General features: G+C 49.2%; 1 pseudogene; it reads right to left on the bottom strand.

The window, feature by feature from the left end:
* Positions 1-5,104: 5,104 nt before the first annotated feature.
* LOC102831779 lies at positions 5,105-8,002 on the bottom strand (annotated as a pseudogene).
* Positions 8,003-8,609: the final 607 nt, after the last annotated feature.

Here is an 8,609-nt window from a genome sequence, read left to right as displayed (position 1 = left end):
AGGGCTCTTTACTACTCTTCTCTTCTCCCCTAGCTGTGAGGAGGGGAAGAAGGCAGAGGAAGCCTCTCTGACTCCCTCTGCCCCCCTCCTATGCTCCACCCAATACACGCTTGTATTCCTCCTGTTTGGGATGGAGTGGGTGGAGTTTCCTTACAAATCGGGCTGCGAACCTTAAGGTCAGCGGTTGGAAACTACCAGCAGCTCCGCGGGAGAAACATGAGGCTTTCTACTCCCGTAAAGATTTACACCCTCGGAAACCCTGTACAGGGTCACTATGGGTCGGAACTGACTTGATGGCACTTACAACAACAATTACAATGTTCTTTGGTCTTGAGTACTTCTACCCCCATCTCAGCACCCCCTTTTCTGGCCCAGGATAGTGAGTGACAGGGCCTAGGTACAGCCTAGCTTCTATCTCCCAGTGTTGGCCCGTTCACTTCATGCACCCAGAGCTGGAAAACTCGCATAGACTCTGGGGCTGCACCTGGGTACTCTGAGAGTAACAGGTTTATGTTATTATTAAGTGCTGTCGGTGCCGGCTCATAACGACCAAGTATAGGATTTCCAAGGACGAGTCCTTATCCTATGGCTCCATACCAGAACTCCTTCCTTCCACACAGAGTCTTTGGGTGGTATCAAGGGTTAACATTCTTGGCTTCTAACTGAGAAGCTGATGGTTTAAGTTCACGCAGAGGTGTCTCGGAAGAAAAGCCTGGTCATCTACTTCTGGAATCTCCATCATTGAAAACCCTGTTGTCTGATCTACATGGGGTAACCAGGAGTTGGAATGAACTCCATGGCAAATGTTTTAGTTTTGTAAAAATAGAGTCTAAAGTTTTTCCAGAGGCAATTTCAGCTTCCCAGAGGGACACAGTGGAAGCCTGAGGGGCCTGGCCCCAGAGACCGGTACACTCCCAGCTGTATCTGCCTAAAGCAAAGCAATTATGGTCATCAGAGCCCAGGGCTGGGCGACAGGGGCCTTGGTTCAGATCTCAGCTCTTAGCTACAACTCTCAGTATGTCAATGAGTCAGGCCCTCCACCCCAATGCACCCCAGATTTCCACCTGCTTAGCGAATATCTGTGAGGCCCACACAGAGTATGTATGGGCTGTGGCCCCTGAGAGAGCCCCTCTGGCACCACCAGCCATCTGGCCCTCAGAAGCCATGCAGAGCAGTTCTCCTCCTTCATGGTCTCCAGGCAACGCAGAGCGGCTTGCCAAGCTTGCTCCTGAGGCCTGGCTCCCACACAGATCTTTAGTGCCACACAGAGATGGCTGATGGCAGGAGCCAGGCCGAGGCCCAGCCTCCCCAGCTGTCATAGGGAGCAAGTCAGACAAAGGCTGAGTGGGGGCAGTGATGGCTACTGGAGCCAGGGGGCCTGGGAAAGTAGCTCAGAGGTCCCGACGGCTCCCTCCTACCTCAGCCTCCTCATATTGCACTCCTGCAGACCCTTGCTTCCCAGAACACCCTCTTTAGAATCTCACAGCCTAGAGACTCAATTTCCCCAGTTATCAAATGGGAGGGAGGACAGATCTCCATCCTTGAGATGTTAATGTCCCAAGACAAAAACCTGTGGAATGGGCCCTGGACCAGGGCTGGATGGCCACCCAAGCTGCCCTCTAGGTAGTTGGCTGGTGCATATCACCAGGGCAGCCATTAGGCACAGCACTCCAGGACTACCTTCGGCTCTTCATCCCACCACACGGTGTGGACTCTGATCCAGGACCGGTTGGGTCCCTGCTGCCCCTGGGATTCCCAGGCTCTGGTGACTAGGCCCTAGATCAGTTCGTCCCTAGATCACCGACACTCCTGTACCAAGACCACTATTCCATCCCTGTCCTGGGCCAGGTGGAAGCTGAAGCTGGTGCTGGGAGGTGGGGCCCAGGGGGCAGCAGGCAGAAGAGGGTCTTGGGGAGTACTGCTTCTGCATTTGAATAGCTTCCTTGGAACAAGGACAGAAGAAGTAGACCCCCAGGTCCAGAGCAAACCACACTGAGCCTGTGAACAGACCTAACTATCCCCCATCCAGGCTGGGTCCCACAAGTGCAAGGACCACTTGGATTGGAAGCAGCCAATAGACAAGGTTACTGTAAGCCCCAAGGGTCCTTTGTGTGAATTAGAAAAGATGACCTGTCTCCTCAGGCAGCATGGCTATCAATCCCTCACCACCTCCACAGCAGAGCCTGAATTAACCTGAGCAGCAGCTCTGCCAAGCAGGAGTTAGAGAGGCAGTGGCTCTGACCCACAAACCAGAGCACCAGGTGAGATTCCTGGCAGGCAGGCTGTCCCTGGAGGCTCGGCTACCTAGTGGCCTGAAGGAAAGACTTGGAGTCTTTCAGCAAATGCTAATTGAGAGTCTCTAAATCTGCTGCTCAAGACCTTTTTAAAGCGTTGAAGAGCAATGATGTCAGCTTGAGGATTAAGGTGCGCCTGACCCAAGCCATGGTATTTTCAATAACCTCATATGCATGTGAAAGCTGGGCAGTGAATACGGAAGACCATAGAAGAATTGATGATTTTGAGTTACGATGTTGGAGTTGGAGGAGAATATTGAAAGTGCCATGGGCTGCCAAAAGAACCAACAGATCTGTGTTGGAAGAAGTGAGCCAGAGTGCTCCTTGGAGGCCATGATGGCCAAACTTCATCTCTCATACTTTAGACATATTGTCAGGAGGGACCAGTTGCTGGTGAAGGATATCATGTTTGGTAAGGTGGAGGGTCAGAGAAAAAGAGGAAGACCCCCAATGAGATGGATTGGCCAAGTGGCAGCATCGATGGACTCAAGCGTGGCAACAGCAGTGAGGTTGGCCCAGGATCGGGCAGTGTTTCGTTCAGCTGTGCATAACGTCGGTATGGGTCGATGCCGACTCAATGGCACCTAACAACAACAACATTCTATATCTCACATCCTTTGGATATGTCATCAACCCAGTCCCTGGAAAAGGACATCATATTTGGTAAAATAGAGAATCCACGAAAAAGAGGACGCCTGAGTGGAATTTACACAAGTGAAATCCATTTTTGAGATGGATTTTCACGGTGACTGCAACAGTGAGCTCAAACGTAGCAATTGTGAGGATGACTTAGGACCAGGCAGTGCTTCGTTCTGCAGCATATGGGGTTGCTATGAGTCAGAGCCAACTCGACGGCACCTAACAACAACAACAAATCTGTGGCTGAAGACAGTCATGGTCACTCAATGGCTGAACACTCAGCTGGCAACTGAAAGATTGGTGGTTCAAACCTAGCAGCTACTCTGTGAGAGGCAATACCTGGCAGTCTGTTCCCACAACAACCATCCCTTGCTGTTGAATCAGGGACGCTGTATGACAGAGCAGGACTCCCCATCGGGTTTCAGAAGCAGACTGCTTCACCTGTAAAGATTATTGTTGTTGTTAAGTGCTGTCAAGTTGGTTCCGACTCATAGCAATCCTGTATAGGGTTTCCCAGGAGTGGCTTGGGGGGCGGGTGTTGAGCCACTGAATTTGAGGCTAGCAGTCCCATGCTTATCCCACAGCACCACACCAGGAGTTCCCTGTAAAGATTATGGCCTAGTAAACTCTATGGGGTTGTGGTGCAGGTTAATGCACTGGACTGAAAAGTCAGTTTGAACTGCAGGGTTGGTGGTTCAAGCTCACCAGCTGCTCTTCAGAAACCCTGTACACAGTCGCTATGGGTTGGAACCAACTAAATGACACTTAACAACAGCAACAAACCCTATGGGGCAGTTTCACTCTGTCCTATAGTGTCGCTGAGAGTAGGAATTGACTTGACAATACACAACAACAACAACTTTGTGTGTGGAACACTGGAGAAGGCAACAAACGAGATAAGGTCCCTGTGGTTCTAGGGCATGTATCTTTTTTATTTTAACATTTATAAATGAACCTTTATTAAAGACACTTCAGTGCCATTTGTTAGATGCTGCCATATTTTACATGTTTTCCAACATACATTGTACCAAAAAATTCTATAAATTAAAATATTATACATAAAAGTAATACTTTCTCTTTCACATTGCCTCTCAGAAGCAGCAAATTCACATATTTTGTGGAAGTAACATTAAATGTTGAAGAGAAAACTTTCACCGTGTTTACCTTTCGGAACAGTGATGATATTTGACAGCAAAATTGAAAACAGATAACCACTTTGTCAAAATTCACTCAATATTTGAGTTCTGAGATTTTAAGGCCCTTTGTTTCCATTTCACATTGGCACAAGATGGTTCGTTATAGGTTCTACAAGTATAAATATACCCAGAATCCAGGTCAGCATTAACGGTAACGTGGACAGGCCTGCTCTGGGTCCTCAGTAGAAATAAGCTAGCCCAGAAAAGAACTGGATAGTTCTAAGTCAATGCAATATTAATCATATTGGCAAAACTAAAACATCACTATTGAAGAATCCATAGGTACCAACATCAGCAGCTTTTATGTTAATAAAAAGCCTCTAAAGGACAACTGAATGCCACTGACAAGACCACGTTTGCTTTTATTACAAAGTGAGCCCCGAAGAAGGGCAGTGCTTGCTTAATTGTTCTGCTTGCAGTGGGTGAACACCCATCTGCTGCCGGAGCTCCACTGCGGACTCAGAGCAGCTCGGTCTGCCTGGAAAGCCCTGGGGTCTGCCTTCAAGTGCAGCAGGCTGCCAAGGACTGTCTTCCTCCCCACCAACTACTGGGAGCAAATGTGGTTTCATTTCTGTAAATCCCACTCACGCATTAAGGCGCCAGAACTATCCCAACCTCCTCCCCAAATTAAACAGCAACCTGATATGAAAAATAATATTGCCAAAAATGTACACTTGTTTTTCTGTTAACCATACACTAAAGATCAACATAGCCTCTGTAAAAGATATATAATATATATGAAATCTCTGAAAACTCTTATATACAATGGTAACAAATACTTTCTCTGCATTTTGTATACAACAGCCTTTTGCATTTCTGCACTTCAGCTGCAAGTCCTCTGAACTACTGATACTCCACATGGGAAGTTAAAACTATGTACAAATCAGTGACGCTTGAATCCAAGCTTCCTCACAGCCTCTTCTGCCTCTCTTTCCTGGGTGAGATTGATATAACAAGAGCCGAGGTAGACAAAGCCTAGATCTTCGGTGAAAACATCGGTGGCACACTCTGTTTCCCGGGGAGCTGTCCTGTCAGTGGTGTGGACTCCGGAGTGGAGTCTCACACCTGGGGTAAGTGTCCATTGGGAAGAAACAAGTGCTGGCCTTCACTGGGGATATCGAGGAAGCCGGAGCCAGACTCCGTAAGCACAGGGCTACCTGAAGCTAGCCTAGATGAAGACTGTAGGTCTAGGGAGTCTGGCTCACACAACCTTGTTAAAGGCCAAGAAGAGCCTCCTTTTCCATCTACAGGTGCCACTGGCTTTTTCTTCAACGATGCGGGCATTCTGTCATGGTTACTGGGGTAAACAGAACCCCTACTATCGACATGGGACTCATCAACAGTCTCGCTGCTCGGGAGACATGAAGTATGTTCTCAGTCACTCCAACTGAGCTCCTGGCCACTTGTCTTGGTGTACTTGTCTGTGTACTGTCTCTGGACCCAGACTGAGGATGAAAGGCGTGCTGCTCCTTGGAGTAACTGACCACATCAGTGTCGTAATCACTGCAGACGATCAGGCCACTGTGATCTGTTTTATGGGGCCCAGCGGTCCTATCTGTTTACTCTGTCACTCTCCAGGGCTCTTTACTAAAGCCCACACAGAGCTTTGACTGCCTGTACACAACACCATGAGCATCAACCTCTGGAAAGAGGCTTACATCTATCAGACAGAGACTGTTGCTCTCGATGTGACCATTGGCCTGGTGGCCACCGTCAGTCCTGACCACAGTTTCCTGTCGGTCAGAAAGGGTTTCCTGAGAGAAGAGGTAGCTTGGAATGTTAAGTGGCATGATAGTTTCATCTGTGTTTGTGACACTGTATTCTTTGCTCTTCCTCCCGGTGTGGTAGATGATGCACACCCAGACCAGAGATGTCAGGACGATGCTACATACCACGGTGATGGTGAAGAAGCCCATGCTGGTCCCATCCTTCCCGTAGCCAGCGGTGGGCAAGACACTCAGCTGGCTGTGGGCTTGCTCAGTGCCCAGGATGTTGCATATCTCACAGGTGTACCTGCCTGCATTCTTCACTACCAAGTTCTGAACAACAAGTAGCTGGTGGCCAGGGGTGAAGTGGTGTCTCTCAGTGAGGCCCAGAGGCCGGTCCCCCTTGAGCCAGGTGATGCGAGGTGAGGAACTCCCACTGGCTTTGCACTGGAGCGCTACTGTTTTACCTACAGACACCACACAGTCTTCCAAGGGTACCATCAAGGATGGCGTTTCTAAGACAGTCAAGGGGGCATTGGCTGAAACGGAGCTTGCGGAGTTCTGGGCGGTATAGCTATAAACCCCCATGTCGTCTATTTTCACATCAGTGATGAAGGACACGTCGTTGTCTGGCATGACATGCATGCGTCAATCCTGAGCAGCAGGGAAATATGTGTCTCCATCCTTCTGCCAGGCAATCTGGGGCTTGGGGTGGCCCTGGGCAGCACATTTGAGGTGGGCCATGTTGTCATTCCAGATGGCAGTGTCACGGGGCATTTTGGTGAATGATGGCAACACATTCACAGTGAGCTTGGCCTTGTGTGAAGTACGGGAGCCAAAGTGGTTGGTGATGATACACTGGTAGCAGCCCTCGTGTAGGGCTTGTATCTTACAAGAAAAGGACAGGCAAAAATGTCCTAGAAAATATCAGGTGGCATCCAGAGACTTAGGAGCCCTGGCAGCATAGTGAATTAAGAGACAGGCTGCTAACCGCAAGGTCGGCAGTTCCAATCCACCAGGTGATCCACAGGAGAGAGAAGAGGGTTTCTGCCCCTGTAAAGATTTACAGCCTCGGAAACCCTATGTAGGGTTGATGTGAGTCGACTCAATGGCACACCCTCCACCACCGAGCAGAGACTTAAACTATGATGAAGGGCTATGTGAGATTACAGTGGGAGTCTGGTGAGGTCCACTGAGCCTTCAGGGATAAGAAGTGAAGCAACTGCTGGGTGAACCACGGAGTGAACAGACTTGGTATGTTCAAGAACTGCCAGAGGAGGGTAGGAGCGGAGCGTAGGCAAGGAGGAGAAAGGATGAGGTGCAGGCAGCTGTCTTAGTTTCATAGTATCGCTGTAACAAAAACACCACAAACAGGAGATTGTAAAGAGCAGACCTTAATTGTCTCACAGTTTTGAAGCAAGAAGGGCAAATCAGAGCATTTCCCTAGGGAAGGGCCCCAGTCCCTGGCCTACGGATGGTTCCTCACATGGTCTATCCCTGCAGTGGGTGTCTGTCTTTCTGTGTCTGTAGTCCCGCTATCAGACACCACACAGAAGGGATTAGGTGTAACTTGTTTGCTGCACCGGCTCCTGGCTGCCAGACCTCGTTTCTGGCCTCGGTCTGCTAACTCTTTGCTTTTCCAGACACCTCTAGTCTCAGTCCTGGTGTGCTGCTGCGGGTTAATGCGCTGGACGGCAAGGTCAGTTTGAGCCTCAAGATTGGTGGTTCAAGCTTAAAACCACTTTCTCGGAAACCCTAGAGAGGGAGTTACAAGTCGGAACTGACTCAACAGCTGACTTAACAACAACAACAACAACACTATCAGTCCTGGCCTGGTTTTGGTTCTCCCTCCGCTCCTCAGAGCCGAGATACTACCACAGCAGCCTCTGCCTGCCCCGCTTGCTAATCTCTCTATCAACAGCTTCTCTTCAACCGCACTGCCCACAGAACCAAGTGCTTTGTCGATGAAAGAGCCCTTTGGGGATAAACACAGGAAATTAAAGAGTCTGAGCACAGTAAGAAAATCTATTCTTTCTCATAGATTTCTGCAATCTGATTGCTTTGGCTTCTGCTGAGTGGCTAGGATCTTCTGGTCATTGCTCACACCCACGGGGCTGGCCAGTGGGGCGATGTTAACAAGAAGGGCCTCTGTCTGAGATTCCACCATCCATAGCTCATGCTTTTGGGGCTAGGAGGCTGGCAGGCCACCAGTGCATCCTTGGCAAGGAGAGTCTTCAGGTCACAGTCAGAAGCTAACACCTAAGGTGGACTTGTTAATGGTCAGCTGGGGTGAGTGTGACCTGCAGGAGAAAGAGCAAGTTCAGCCCCGCTTTGTGACTCTGCATGTCATGTGCTAAGGGGACAGACTTCTACGGGAACAAGAGGGACCCCGTTGTGTGTTCTGGTCCTAAATGGTTAGTAATTCTCTGTGACTCCACTGAACAAGGCTAGATTCTATTATAGATTGCACTGTGCCCCCTCCCCCAATATATTTTGCCTTCCTTATGGCACTTAATAACAACAACCCCATGCTTTAGTCATTTACTGTTGCTATAACCGAAATACCACAAACGGATGGCTTTAATAAATAGAAATGTATTCTCTAAGAGTTTAAGAGCTAGAAGTGCAAAGTCAGGACATTAGCTTCCGGTGAAGGCTTGCTCTCTGTTGGTCCTAGGGGGCTGTCTAATCTCGCTTGGACATCTGTGGGCCTGGCATCCCCTTGGAGATCTCCATGTATCTTGGCATCCATCTTCTTCTGGGGTAAGGAGGTT

The sequence above is a fragment of the Chrysochloris asiatica genome, unplaced genomic scaffold (assembly GCF_000296735.1).
Source record: "Chrysochloris asiatica unplaced genomic scaffold, ChrAsi1.0 scaffold00006, whole genome shotgun sequence".
In the NCBI taxonomy this organism is placed as follows: Eukaryota; Metazoa; Chordata; class Mammalia; order Afrosoricida; family Chrysochloridae; genus Chrysochloris; species Chrysochloris asiatica.
The sequence above is the reverse complement of the archived record's forward strand: the minus strand, read 5'-3'. Positions and strand labels throughout refer to the sequence as shown.